Consider the following 16103-nt stretch of genomic DNA (forward strand, 5'->3'; position numbering starts at 1 on the left):
GATCTTCTCTGCTTATGCCTGGAAAACAAACAGGGATGAATGAGAATCTAAGCACGCTCACAGTCCATTTAAGATTACAGGATTACACCCTTCAGTCTGTAAATCTTACCACAGTTCTGCTATATGTCTGCATAGCTTAGCTATTAATAACAGAGAATAGTAGGTATTGCAACTTTTTTACTGAGGACATTTATTTGCTACTTGGTATTTGGTGTTCTTGGTCTCCTAAATCTTAGAAGTTTGAGAGCAGCACTATTATTTATGAAAGTGCTGGCATTTAGTGCAAATTTGATTCTTTACATTCAGGCTCTGGTGGAGTTTTTTCTGCCTACCTGAGAAAAAACAAAACAAAACAAAAACATTACCACCAAATGTGAAAAAATCCAGAAAAGCAGTAAAGCAAGTTGTTTGACACCTTTCACATCCCCCCATCCTTCAACACACATTTCTCATTAGGGGAAAAAAATGCAAACCATTCACTCATTCTTCTTTATTTTACATAGTAAGAGTTTTGGCAAATGAGAATGCAAAGCACCCTTTCTCTTGCAGCTCTATTTCTAGAATAGGTTAGTAGCTACAAAAAGTTTAATGTTCTCTGCTGGCAGTTCAGCCTTTTGGAGTCACAAAGCAGGTAGTTTATAATAACATAGCTCATAATTGTTGCTTATATGAAGCTCATAGCATCATCCACAATAATTTTTTGAAGCACCTAGCCCAGGCATGCAGGCAGATACCCAGCATGTTTTCATTCCAAAAGGGGACATGCATACGTAGCAATGTTAGATGTTATCAGACATGCAGGATAAATAACTTATGAATTAAGTCTGCTGTGGCAGATGCTCATGGCAGGTTCGAACTTCTGCATAACTAAAACCATACTCTAGAATCATGGTGAAATTATGAGAAAAGTAAGCCACAGGCAGCCAGACTTCATAAATTTCAAATATAATGATGTATTAAGGAGGACAATACTAGCAATCAAATAAAAATACTCACTGCCCAGGAAGAAAATGACTGTAAAGAGTAATGGCACAATTTGCTTATAGAATCATTTGAACAAGAAAGCTTACATTGCAGCTGTGGGAAGACCAAAGGTGAAAGAGCAGAAACCTGAGCTCCTGTACACTGAGAGCAAGCTTTTGTTTAAGCAGACCTGACAAATTGTAGGTGACAAGCACATTGCCAGGGCGATCTGTATAGAAATCTTGTTTGCTAACAACAGGACTGTTTTGACCTGAAACAAAAATTAGCCCTACAACATGTGCTTCATACTACAAGAGAAGTTACATTTAGCAAAATAAAAAACTATTCATAATATTCCTTTTGCTCCCTCCTGCCTAGTGAGGTGCAGACGGGGCAAACACAGAGCAGGAAGGAGCCATAGCAGTCCCCTTGCTGATGAAGGCTGTCCTAGCGCTTGTTACCAGTTTCCCCCAACTGATTTGCTAGCTCATTTCTATTACACTCATGATTTAAGTCTCTAGGCTATTGCAAGGCCAGGACGTCGCGGCCCGAAGCCTGACGGAATACCTAGTTACGAGAGCTTGCAATATATTTGAGAGCAAGTCTGTGCCAGGCCAGCACTCCTATAAGATCAGGTGGAAGTTTCTCACAGCCCCTGGATTGCTCTTTAATGAAGACAGGTTTATCAGAAGGAAAATTTCCACTTTTTCTTCTAGTGATGGGTTTGTGAGACTCCTCCTTCCACGTCCTCCTCCTGCGGGCAGGCCACCATGCCAGCCAGCCTCCCTGCAAGTTTCCCTTCCAGCTCTCTTTCTGTCCTCACCACCCAAACCCAGAGCTGGCTTGAGGCTTCTTGGGCACCCGGGGGGGCCCCGCTGGGCAGTCCCCAGCCAGCAGTGCCTGCTCCCCAGCCATGGCAGGCAATGCCAGGGCCACTTGTCCAAGAGGCCCTGGCTGCTGGCCTCCTGCAGCAGGGTAGGGGTGATACAACAATTTATTACGCTAAAGAAATGTGTAAATATCTGTAATGAAAACCAAGAAAGAACCTGAAAAACAGAGGATGTTAACTAACCCTTACAAATAGTTAACAAGACACGGCCTTGGGAGAAGGAACAGACACCATAAAATACATCAAGCTAAGAAATAACAAGATAAGCTCAAGGAGAAACAAAGGTTGATAAGACCAAACAGAAAATTACTTGAACTATGTGTGAACTATCCTAATTAGCATACTAAAAGATCCACCCCAGAGAAAATAAAGCCCCCTACTATCAAAGCCCCCTCCCCACAGAACATTGTACATTTAAATGGAGACAAGAACCAATGAGAACAGTGACTAAACACCATTGTAAACAACTGTTCAAAGCTTATAAAATGTTTTACCATGTGTAAGAGGTGGGCTAGCTTTGTGGATTTACCGCCCAGCACCCATCTCTGCGCAGACATGCAATAAGCAGGTACCTTGGCTCCGTGTATGAATGGGATCTTGCACACTGGGTGAAGAACCCAGGTTTTGGGTAACAGTTTTGGTGACTCAGATGGGACATCCATAAGGCCTTGCCTGGATCGCCTTGCTGTCCCCGACAGCAGACCCGACCAGACAGAGCTCCAGCATATACCGACCTATTGACTAGGGACTCTAGATTCCCTTCAAAGTCAGGGTGACAAGCGACTCAAAGATGTAACACTGAAATAGAGATATTTCTGCAGGGGTGAAAGGGCAGAAGAATTTCTGGACAGGTGAGTATCCCATTTAAAATTTATTCTCACGAGAAATTAATATTTCTCACGTGTCAATACTGGTCAGAGGGGCCTTAACTTACCAAGGGTTCAAAGCTGAGTGTGCCCTGGGGTAGGCGATGAAGGAGCCACCTTCAACAGTATTTGGTTTGGGTTATGATGGGGTCGGGCCAATCCATGATTCCTCCCTGTAGCTCTTCAGGGTGTATTTTGAAAAAATTGGAAGAAGTTGGGGGTGTTCTAATGACTAAAGACAAAATGAAGAGATATTGTAACCACAGGTGGCCAAATTATAAATTGGATGATGATGAATGGTGGCTGGACAATGAGTCTTTAACTATTTAATACTATATTACAATTGATGTTAATTTGTCACTGATTGGAAAGTGGGATGAAGTACCTTATATTGATGCCTTTATGACTTTGCATAGAGAACCAGATATTCAGAAAAAGTGTAAATTGGGGGGAGATGTGCTGATGTTATGTGTGCCGGAAAAGGATAGTGTATGTGGAGACAATTGCAGTAAGAAAGAGACTGTACATTAGAGGGGGGAGGAACTGAAGGACATACAATTGCTGGTATATGGTACAAATGCAGAAAAATCATCAGATACTTCCAAAAAGAAAACCCAAAGAAACCAAAAAAACCCCAACAAATGGGTGATGAAAACTTTAGTCCTGTTTCTAGCAGGACAAGAAGGCAAATCCAACCTGAGATTTGGCTCGGAGGGCAATCCCAACCTCAGAGGGCAAGAATCTCTGAGACAAGCAGCGCAGGGGGAGGGTTTACCAGCTTCTTTACATGTGCTATTTACTACCTCTGATTTATTGAACTGGAAACAGTCTGTCAGCTTTTATCAGGAAAACCCTGATGGCATGCACCAGCTTTTGCCAAACAGGGTCCTAAATAAAGTCCATTGGCTTTTTATGAGAGGTTGTGAGGTAGCCAAAAAGTGGGTGGATTTAGATCCAGATGAGGAAGCTACTCAGAAAATGTTTAACTTTTATTCATTGGACAATCATCACAAGATAAAAGAAAAAAATTGCAGAAAGCTGACAGGGCAGGAGGAATGTCTGTCGCAGTTGATAGAGAGATCATATAAAATGTATAACACCCAAGAGGAGAGAAAGAAAAGAAAGAGAAACAGAATAGGATGAAGTTGCAAGTAGCTTTGCTGGTAGCAGCTATAAATGGGAATAGTGTGAGAGCAAGAGGCAGGGGAAGAAGAAGCTGGAGCAAGGAAGGATGAGGAAGGACCCCACCAAACCAGACTGCATAGGGACCAACTCGGTGTGCTGTATGTAAAAAAGGACATTGGAAGAATAAGTGTCCTACCAGGCAGGGAAAGAGTGAGTCGGAAGTCACAAGAAGGATGTAAACCTTATTTGATTAGAAGATTCAGATGATGAATGAAGGGGTCTGGGGAGGAGATCAAAGTCTCCCCAGATGATCCCCTGGTTCCATTGAAGTTGGGGAATGAGACTATCAATTGTTTTTTGATAGATAGTGGAACGACCCATTCAGTAATCACAAGTTGTAAAGGGCCCTTAATTAAATTCCCAGTTCCTGGGGTAATGGGAAAATGAACAATATGTCCTTTCTTAAAACCAAAACGGATGTACAACTGAAATACAATTAACTCTGTATGTGCCTTATTAGGGAAACTGAATGCTTGAATAACTTTCTCTGAGAACTCTGTACAGCTCCACGACTCGCCTGATATGGCTTGGAAAGCACAAATTTTCTTGCTGACAGATAAAACTTTCAAGGAGCCTGAAGACAACGTCCTGGACATGGTATTGAATGTGGTAATTCCCTTGGTTCGGGCATATAAGAGACAGGGAAAAGCAAAGAATGTGTCTCCTATCAAAACTGAGGCAAAACTGGTACAGAAAAGACAATACCCTATCAAAATGGAAGCTGGGAAAGGGTTGGAACCAATAATTAAATCTTCCTAGAACATGGACTGTTGTGAGAGTGCCAATCTGAATATCATTCTTCTATATTTCCTGCAAAGAAAATCAAGACCAATTAGTACATGTTGGTCCAGGACTTGAGGGAAATAAATTGAATCACTGTAGATGTTCATCCTGTGGTGCCAAATCCTTATATGCTTTTAACCACCATACCTGAGACAAATGTTTATTTTACAGTTCTGGGTTTGAAAGATGCTTTCTTCTGCATACCTGTTGCTGAGCAGAGTCATACCCTCTTCGCCTTTGAACGGGAAAACCTGACCACTGGAAGAAAGATGCAGTTGTGTTGGACCATGCTCCCAGAAGGTTTGAAGAACAGTCCCACTCTGTTTGGCAATGTATTGGCAAAGGAATTGGAGCCATGGCAAGGTAAATACCCTGATATTACTTTGCTTCAATATGTAGATGGCGTATTGATCGGAGCAAATAATAGAGCGAGCTGTTTGGAAGCAACGGTTAGTTTATTAAACCTACTGGGACTTGCACGTTTCTGGGTTTCAAAAAGGAAAGCACAAATAGCTCAAGGAAAAGTCCAACACTTAGGGTCTGAAGTTTCAAGGGCACAGAGACAACCTGAAACTAATCTAAAAGAAGCTATCTGTCACATATCAGTGCCAAAGTCAAAAAGAGCTATGAGGATTTTTAGGAATGGCAGGATGGTGCAGAACTATTAGAATGGACTCCAGAGTGTCAGAAAGGTTTTGATGAAATTAAAAGAAAATTGATGGATTTCTGAATATGAATAAGACTTTTCAGTTATATGTCCATGAAAGGCAACAGGTGGCATTGGGAGCTGCTTGGTGGTTGGAAGCAGCCACTCACTAAATTTTCAAAAAAATTACATGAAGTAAGTAAAGGCTGATATCTTTGCCTACGAGTTATAGCAGCCACAGCACTGCTCCTTGTGCAGTGACAGCTATTCTAGAACAGAAAGGACACCACTGGGTCTCTCAACTAGCAAGACGCCAGGCAGTGTTGCTGGAACAAGATGACACTGATTTTAAAATACTAACCTCTGTGAACCCTGCCACTCTATTGCCCCTGACAGAACAAGAACCTCTACAACATGATTGTTTAAGTGCTACTGAGCTAGTTTTTTGCTCGTAGACCAGACTTGAAAGATGGACCATTAGAAAGCCTAGATAGGGAATTGTTCACAGAGAGGAGTAGCTTTGTACACAGTGGAGTAAGATGGGCGGGACATGTAGCGGTGACTCAAATTTGAAGATACTGAAGCTAACCCATTACCTCCCAATACATTGGTCAAAAAGGTGGAGATAATTGCTTTAACCCAAACATTAGAAATTGGAAAAGGAAAAAAGATTAACGTGTATACAGATTCTAAGTATGCGTTTGGGGTTACTCAGGCTCATGGAGCAGTCTGGAAAGAAAGAAGAATTACTCCTGGGGAACACTTTCAAACAGATTTTTCTGAGTTACTGAGGTGAGATCCGTATAAACATTTGCTTGGTTTAGTAGACACCTTTTCGCGATGGCTGGAAGCTTTCCCTTGCTGTACCAATCGTGTATGAGAAGTTACTAAGATATATGGATCAAAGAGATTCTTTGCCTTTGGATTCACCAGTGTATCAGTTTTGACTAGGACATATGTTTTAACTCAAAAACTGGAAAGATGAACTACAAAAAGAAAAGTGGAAAGGACCATATAGTGTTTTACTGGCTGCCTATGCTGCAGGGAAATTAGGAGTTGACTCCTGGGTACAGTATACCTGACTGAAGAAAGCACCTATGACAAAACAGTAGACTACTGAACAGAGACTGTAAATTAAAATTTTCTAAAGTTTAATGAACTGTACATGGGATTCAGGAAAATCATATCTTGAATTAGATTGTGCTTAAGGATTACTTTTGTTTTGTTGCATGTAGTAGTGATAGAGTACATCCAGAAAATTACTAACTTGTAATGAGAAATGGTACTATAAATTGCTATCCTTTGCCTAGTTATAGTGGTAGCACCATGCAGGAGCCTTGAGAGACAGCCATTAAAGGACCCTTGGGAGGACAGAAAATGATACAAATAGTGAACAAAACCAGTTGTTGGGTCTGTACATAGTTCCCAGAAACCCTGGAAAGGGAAAGAACTCTAATCAGGATTCCTATCCCTGCTAATGTATCTTGGGGAGTATTATGGCCTGTAACATAAGCCAAAGAATGGAACAGGATTGGGAAGTAACTATCCCTGATCTCCTGGAAAATTATTGCACTTGCATTCAAAGATGTAATCCCCCAGGAGGAACAGGTAAATTAGATTGCAAAATAGGTTGTCGAAATTTCATTGGGAAATATACAAAATGTAATAAAACAATTGACTTTTTGACACCAATTCTTAAACCCTGAGTCTCATCTTGGCCAGCCCTAGAAGGAACAGGTTGGTATTGGATTTGCAGGATAAAAGCAGGAAAGGCCTTGCCTATAAATTAGTTGGGAATTTGTACTCTAGGAGCCGTATTACTGAATAGAACTATAGTTGAAGAATTAAGTGTGACTAAACGCCCTCGTAAACAACTGTTCAAAGATTATAAAATGTTTTACCATGTGTTAATTGGTTTGCTAGCTCTGTGCTTTTACCACCTAGCACCCATCTCTATGCATACACGCAATAATGAGCGCCTCGACTCCGTGTGCATCAGCTCTTGCACACAGGGTGAAGAACCCAGGTTTGGGGTAACAAGGGGGTGGCTGGCACCCCAGACAGCTGCCCCACTGTGGCCCTGGTCCCAGCCAGGCCTCCGAGCAGGGCCTGCCACAGCAGGGGGCAGCTGGGGAGGTCAGGGCCTGGGGGAGGCTGGCTGCCCCACAGCCCAGAAGCATGGAGCAGCTAGCAGAGCACCATTTGCCGAGTTCACAGTGGGGTAGGAGGCCTGGGCAGGGAGCCCTGGGCGTGGGGACAAAGCCCCCTTGTTTGGCCTGTGGGTGGGCTTCTGGGACCCGCTGCTTCCATGTGGGTGCAGGGGCTGCCAGGCGGGTGCCTGCTCCCGCTGGCAGATGTGGGCTGGGGAGGGGGCAGGCATGGGCAAAGGGGTGTTTCTGTGGGTTCTGCTGCACCCCAGCTTGCCCTGCTGTGGCCATCAGCCATCCTGCTTGGGCAAACAATGCCTGGCTGGCTGGGAGCTCCCCTGGGCACGGACATGGCTGACTGCACAGCTCTGGGCCCACTTTTTAGCACTACCCCCCCAAATCTTCCAGCAGAGGTCCAGGAGGTGGGGCAGGCCAGCAGCCATTCCCAGTCAAGAGCTTTTAGGCCCCCAGCCTCTTCCGGAGGGCAAGAGAGTTCAGCAATACAGCTGTGGACCTGTTCCAGAGATGCAGCAAATTTACTTGCAGATACTTTATTAGTAAAGAGGCAGCTTTTCTCTTGGTGGGACTGGTGAAGTTTCAGTGCTGCCCTCTGGCCTTTGCTGATGTCTTCTTTAGTTGTCTGAGTGATGATGAAAGTTAATGCTTGCTTCCGTCTGTGTTTACCTCCCTGGGATTTCTCGCCTCCGGCTACTGCTCCAGGAAGATGCTGTGCTGCTACAGATGCTGTACTGCTTTTTCCAGCTCTGTGGGGATATCTCAGAAACTGTGGAGCATCTCACAGTGTGCTAGACACATTCATTTAAGCAGCAGAATCCAAATCTTAAGGGCAAGCCTAAGAATTGTTTTCAAATGGTTTGCCCATCTGAACAGTCACATGAAAAATGTTAACGAGCAGTGTGTGCTCATTCAGTAACAGCAGCAAAATCTAATTGAGTAGCTCTTTTGTTTCATTTTGGCTCAACTAAAACAAGCAAACAAGCTTTCTATCACACAAACCCAGCAGTTCACTATCTCCCTCATAATCCTTTTGGTCCAGAAGAGACAAAACAATAACAGATATCAGAAATTCATTTTCAGGAAATGAATTTAAATTCTTGAGCATTCCTTTTATCATTAAGCTCTTTAATTTATATCTGTATTCATAAACAATACTTATTAATTATATATGTTACATCATGCTAAGGTATACTGGGTGCATGGTTCACTTAGATCAGTAACAGCTGTGTTCTAGCACCACCAGATATGCAGCACGTTCCTAGATTAACTCCACAAATGTGTAAAATACACTTGGATTTATTAACATCTAAAGTTGGTTGGTGTAAAACTATCCTTAATTGCTTGGACTGCAAACATTTAAGCAGAATATATAAATTCATTACAAGGCTAATTGCTCTTATTACTTTTTTTATGGAACCATATAACCTTTTCATATTGAGGTAGGTTATTTTAGACTTATTTTACTTTCATGTCCAACGTCCAAACAATTATGGCTACTAAAGACACTAGCAAACATCTAATGTTTTTCCAAAGCCTTAATTGATCTTTATTTGTATGTACAATGCTACAGATACAACACGTAGCACTCCAATGGCCTACCGGCACTCCAACGTGTTCTGTAGTACTTCCTGATGGCAATAATCACAGCTAGCTTGTACACAAGGGTACACAGAGACACCTTGTACTGGTAAGGGGAGAATTCCTGGAGACAGGTATAGGCTTCCGTATGTCAGAAGATGATCACCCCCTCCACAGGCTGCAAAATATTAATTACATTTTTCTACAGTAAAGTTACAGAAGATGTACCACAGAGTGAGCCCAAACAATCAAGGAGATTTCTAGAATGCAGAAATCTGTGGGTAATTTAATAAATACTATCCTTTTTTAAGTCTTTCAAAGCAACGCCTTAGAGAAGAAACACAGTCTTATTCTGACAAATTTTGCACTAAGCAGATACTCTACCAGTACACTTGGGCTAGGCCTATGTCTCATCTGCTTAATGCTAGTTCAGGTGTTTCTATGATGCACTGTGTTACGCTGTGTAGATATACTGCTGCCTCTTATTGCTTTGCAATGCAAACATCAGAAGTTACCTTGACACAACCTGTCCATGGCTAGTAGTAGTATTACTTCTTTCATTTAGGGGGGGAAACAGAGGGGAAGAGTGATCCAAAGCACACAGCAAGAAAGAAGTTGTGTCTGTGTACAGCTGTCCCTCTCTACCACTTTTTTTTTCAGCCTCCTGTAATCAGAAAATGTAACAATAACAGTGTAATCAGAATAGTCAGATTGAACATAACAGAGTTGAATTTATGTGAACAAGTTACATTCAGTTTTTAAAAATTCTCTCCCTTTTAAAATGATAGGAAAGGTCCCAACATGGATAAAATTTTATTTCCCACAAGCATTCTTATCCTTTAAATCTTTTCTAATTATTTTAATACCTGGCATTGTGAAGCAGATGAACTAGGATATAACGTTCAGTTTACCCCTAATGATTCTGTGCCAGCTAAACTCTAGTTAAAAGTGAATTGCACCTTTGGTAAAGGCCACATTAAAAGGATAGGAAAAAAAGGCTGTGTGAGAAAGAATAACACTGTGACAGTTAAACCCAAAGTCTGTGGTAATTTCCCTACTGTCTGCTTGCTTGCCCTTTTTTTTGACCCACCGCTTTGCATAGCCATTACCTAGGAATTTTCACCTCAACTTTAACCACAAGTACAATATTTCAGATGTAATACTTCACCATGCTACCAATACTTCAGATAAGAATGCAGGAAAGCCATCTGTAGGCACGTGTGAGATAATCTGTTTCTCTAATAGTTAGAGATGGTTGTAGGCTCTGCAGCAACAGATGTAATATCTTTTCCATATTTTTTGGCATCATTTAATAAGATTACTTTGAATACCCTTGATAGCAGAGAAGCAACAAATTCTTTTTGCATCCTTTTCATTTCAGAAGCTTAACGTGGCCACAGTTTCTACAGTTCAAAGACAATTTTTTAGAAAAAGAAATTATCATCTTTGTTTCTCTACTCCTTAATTTTGTTTAATGGTCTTTGCTTTTGTTTCTTGATAAAGACTGAACATGTGATTCCTTTGTACGCTTCTATTTTTCTTCTTACTCATCTCTTTCCTAACCCACAAAAGGAACGTAACATGTCTCCAGTTTATTGATAAAACAGTTTCTACTTTCAGTTAGCTGTAAGTAAGAAAAAGAAACAGTATTAAAACATTTAAATGCAGAGTTTGGTTCTATGGATGAATGTTCACATTTTAGCTGTTCCACAATATTCCTTTAGCCTGAAAAAAAGTCTTATGTTAGATTCTAATAATATTGGTACATGTCAGAAGATGATCCTCACTAAAGATGACTGCAGTACTAAAGAAGCATATGGTGTGCAATATGTTAGAAACATCTTGATGATGGAAATACATAAATTGTGAAAGATACACAAAACTGTAAAATACTGATGTCCTATTTTCAGTAAATACTTATTATCTTCAAGATTTGGAATCTGAAGTAGCTTTTTAAAAAAGTAATCAGATAAATAAGAATATTTAAGCCTGTGGACACTATAAACACAGTCAACTCCATGTTTCCATTCATGGTGGGTCCCTGACCGGCAGATTACCTAGTGCACTAGAACCGAGAAACCTCTGGTAGATCCATGCGAGTCCAGGAGTCTATTTACTGAGACTCTGCAACACTGTATTTACTGTTTGCAGTACAAATAAGCTGGAAGCTGTTTAGCTGCTTTTTGTGCGTGTGTGTTACGGACCAAGCATACAGTTTGTGCTGCACAAGCCCCGTCTTTTTACAACTTTCCCAGAACAGGACCACTTGGCATAGTGCAGAAATGTAAGAACTGCTCACAGCCCATTTGGGCCTAATACACCCCTGCCTGGCAAGTGGCGTTTCCATGAATGAAGACTCAGGTGTTTCTGTATGTTACCCAAGTTCTAGGGGAATTTATGGAGTCATGAACACAGGAGCACTCACAGTAAAATGTTTTCCATGAAACTGGTGCAACAACAGTGCTGACGCCCAAATGGATCTTTGTGGATATAGCTGAGTCTGATAGGACCTGCAGTAAGTTATTGCTAATAAACTTCACTGGATCAAAGACAATTATGGGTACAGACACTATAGACTACAACATTTCCCAGCTTGTAATCTGTTTCAGGCATGTTTCTCTGTTAGACAGTTTTACCGTTTTGTTTTTTTTTCCAATGGTACAAAATGGACATGGCTTGCATGACATACCATTAGAGTGTAACCAAAAGATTGCCAAAGTAAGGAAGCATGGTTATACAATAGAAGAAGCCACGAGAAGGAAGAAAAAGTCTTGATTACTTCCAGGACCCTAAGCTTAAAGCATGTTTAAACTGTAAACCCATAAGCCAAAGTGCAAGTCACTTGATGAATGTACTTAAGATCACGGGGGTGCTTCCATCACCAGGTCTTGTTCCCTTGCTGAGCTGAGCACTGGATTGGGAGACTTTCAATGCCAACATGAATTGAAAGCCTAAAATTTGAAAAATTCATTTTTAAAAAAATTAAAAAGAATTAAAAAAAAAAAGAAATTGAAAGCCTCACCCCTGTTTTTCAGGCAGTTGCCCCTTCTGCCCTGTCTTTACTCAAGCTTGGATGTTGCAGCACTCTCCAAACTATCAAGCTGCACAAGGCCTTTTACCATCACATACCAGCACACTCTTCATACCAGTCCCTCTACTGCCTTCTGCTCAAGTCTCCTCATCTAGGGCCCCCTCTCTCTTCTCTTGCTTCTTCCTCTCTCTTCTCTTGCTTCTTCCTCTCTCTTCTCTTCTTCTTCCTCTTCTGCTCTCTCTTCACTGGCTCTCAACCACTTAACAGAACCAGCCACAGCTGCACCTTATCTACATCGGCCAACCCACCGCCCCTGAAGCCAGCCCACAGTTGTATATTATCAATGCTAATTATCCCAGCTTCATTCTTCTACAGTTAGACTACTCTCTGTGTTTGAGTGGTAGAAGCAATCTTGGCTAGGGAATGGGCCCATGTCCAAGTTTGGAACCGAGATGTTTGGGCACAGCCCTCAATATGTTTAGTCAAAGGGGTATACACCCTTCCAGACATGCCCTGGGGATCCTGCACCCTGAAGGTGGAATCCAGAAGCCACTGGATTTTTTTCTTTTTTTCAAGATGTGATAGACCTTACGTTGGACTGCGAAAAGACCTTGCACACAGTAGGAAGGAAACCACACATCTTCTGTGGAGAGTAAGTACCAAGAAGGTGCCTCATATTGCTGGGTTATCCCCTAAACAGAGTAGCAGGGCAGCTAGGATGTGAATGAAGAACTAATAGAAAAATTGTCTGAGTCAGAAAATGTGCCAGGAAATGGGTCAGAAAGACCCAGATGAGAACTGAGAGGGCAACTAAGCTGCTGAGAATATGGTGGGAAAAACCTGCACTCTGTCACTTCCTTGCTCCGGGGCTTTTCCCTCACTCTGCTTGTGACAATTAAGGAGCAAGCTCTGTCTGCAACACTGTATGCAGTTTGCTTTTTGTTCAGCTCAACGCTCCTTTCATGAAAGCAATGGTAACCTAAGACCATGTTCTCAGTCAAAATGCAACAGACTTTTAAGAATCAAACGCATTGCAAATGACTGACATGCCTCACTACTTTGCTGAAATCTGTCGGGTTTTTTTTTTTAACAGTGTTGCAGCATTAGGACTAAATAGTGTTCGGTTTTGGGATTCAGGAAATTACTCAGTGACATATTTCCCAGAGTCTTCCTATGAAAAAAAATATTGAAACTAGCTTGGCTATAAACATTTTAAATTGAAAAGAAGTCTGGGTGATGGTGGACGTAAAACGATGACAAACAGAAATTCATTACACAGGAGTTGTCCAGTGGGATATTTGGTGATTAGCATTTCATCTGGCCCCTACTAACATCTTCACTAGTAGCACAAGAGAGAATAATGAAGATATTAATAACATTTGTGTATGGTACTTCATGTATAGATCAAGATATTTCAAACATAGTGAATGAAAGGCTAATAAAAGATCTAGAGACGTGATAGGTAAGGCATTAATAGGATCAGGAAGAAATAGTGAAATCCTTTCACACAATGCTTGAGAAATCAGTCAGTGTGAGAGAAAATGGAATTTCTTTGTAACCAAAACTCAGTTCTCAGTGGAAGGTTTAGAGTTCAAGTGAAATAATCTGCAAAGACGATTTGTCTTTTGCAGGGGTTATTAAGTAGCAAAGATAAGAAAAAGAGAAATATCACACTTATTTCACATCTGCTCTTAATAACTTTTCTTCCCCTAAAGAAATGGACTTGTTCAGAGGTTAAGATGTTGACAAACATTGACTATTGGGTATTCAGAAATTTGGCCTGGTAGCTACATTTTTGTATTGAGCAAAATTTAAAGATTCTATGTAGTAATATTGTTATAATTCCAAGAAGAAATAGGGAATATTGTTATGACAGCGTAACTACAAGACAATAAAAGTGAGAGTACAAAGTCGCTCTGGAACAAGTGTAGTATAATCCTTGAATGCAGTGCTGCTACTGCTATCATAATATTTTCATTTTCACAACTACTAGTCACATATCAAGGCCAAGCACACTAGAAAAGACAGAGGTGTTAGATGATCTGTTGGTGTTGGTCTGTGAAACAAGATCTTTACAACAGCATTAGATGCTGCCTTATTTAAGCTAGTGCTTCCATTGTTTTTGCCACCAGTAAGGCCGAAATGCTGGGGGCAACTGCTGGAGCAGCAACAAAATTTCCAAGCACAGAAAAAAAACCTTGCTCATGATGCTTAGATAACCCATCTGAACTTTCTGTCCTTTATTGAATCAACCCGGTTGCAGTGCAAGCGCAAAAAATGCAGTACAAAAACATAGCATGCATAGATCAGTGAGTGTGTTGGTACACAAACCCACAGCAAATAAATTCATGTTATTTCTATTTACACTAATGTAGTGCATCCCTTGAAATGAACTGTCACAGTCATTCTTGATGAGGATGTCATGCATGAAAGGCAAATTATAAACTAGTTTCAAACAGCAAAAATGTAAACCCATGTATTGCAACAGAAGGAAATAATATTGATGAAATTGCTCTCATTGAGTTTATTCTAACATTTTCCATCTAATGGTACAAATTAGTCAAGCAAGTTATATTTAATTTAATTTCATGGTTGTTTTCTTTTTGAAATCAGTGCTGAATAAGAAAAGTCTTGACTAAGTTCCTTGTTCATAGATGTGTAGTTGAATGCTCCCATTGAGCAAATAGCTTATGAATGTGAAGGAAAATATTTGTGTACTTTATGTCAATATTTTAGCAGCAGCAGGTTTTTTTTTTCTTTGGATGAGTACATAAACTACTCTGGAAGTCTGTTCAGTAAAGGATTGCAGGGGTTTTTGTATCTTTTTAATAGTGTTTAAAATGTATGATTAAAACCCTTTATGTTAACTTTGCATTGTTTACATTGCAATGGAGTTGCGCTATGAAAATCTCCACAATTATGCAAGCAGTATCACTTCATTATTACTTATGCTAGATCAACCATATGTGCTGTAAAGAAAAGGAAAAACCGAAGGAAATTGTGTAACACTGCAGCAGTAATTTGGGAGTCCAGAAAGATATAAGTAACAGAGTAAAACAAGTAGGTTCGGTATTATCTTATCTTGGTTCAAAATGAAAAGCTTTACCCTGAAATGTTATCATTTCCCCTCTTTTCACAAGCAGTAATTCCCTCACAAAAGTTTAAAAGGAAGTCGTAATAAGCTACTAAAGAGGCTAGAATTCCTCAAGGTGGCTAGCAGGTGAGCACAGGGAAAGGGACTGGGAATCCCAGGCTGGTGTTTCTCTATGAATCATTCTCATATGAACTCTCCTTTCCTCACTCCAATATTTGCTGTAAGGTAAACAGAGACAGGATACTGTGGAGAAATATTAAATCATTTTCTGTTGAGAGTAGTAATGTGCCACAGGGCTTGTGTATTTCTACTGACAGGCTCAGGTTTGCTCTGTGTACTCATTTTTCATTTTATTTATTGATCTCACAGCTGGACTAAGACAAAGACGCTTATACATGCCTATTATGTCAATTCCACATTGCCATGACCTCTGCTCCTGATTAACATACCAGTAGAGGGACTTCCCCATATTTTCTGAGGAGAAGGGGAGATGCAGGGATTTCCATGCCCATACATACTAGAAAGTTCATTCTGGCTCCCTTTGGTTTTTTTCAGCAGCTCCTTTGTGGATACTGTGGAGATGTAGCGAACTACTTTAAACCCTCTCCCTGCACTGTCTCCTGGTGAGACAACTAGTCAGGAGTTGGTAATTTTGCCATTCAAGGTCACGCCCAGACACCAGAACAAAATTACAACTTAATTTTTTACACCTTTTCCCAGAACCTTTGGGTTTAGAGGAGCTGTAGAAACACACTCTGCAGTCTGTTCACAACAGCAGTGAAGTCACTGAACATCAGCAATTTAAAGAAAAGTTTTATGCAGAAGGATCTGCATCCAGAGCAACAAGATTTGGCCAGCTTCTTGTAGTTCATAATGTTTAAAGCAGTCTCAGTAATAAAATGC

This window comes from Falco peregrinus, chromosome 4, assembly GCF_023634155.1.
Source record: "Falco peregrinus isolate bFalPer1 chromosome 4, bFalPer1.pri, whole genome shotgun sequence".
Lineage (NCBI taxonomy): Eukaryota > Metazoa > Chordata > Aves > Falconiformes > Falconidae > Falco > Falco peregrinus.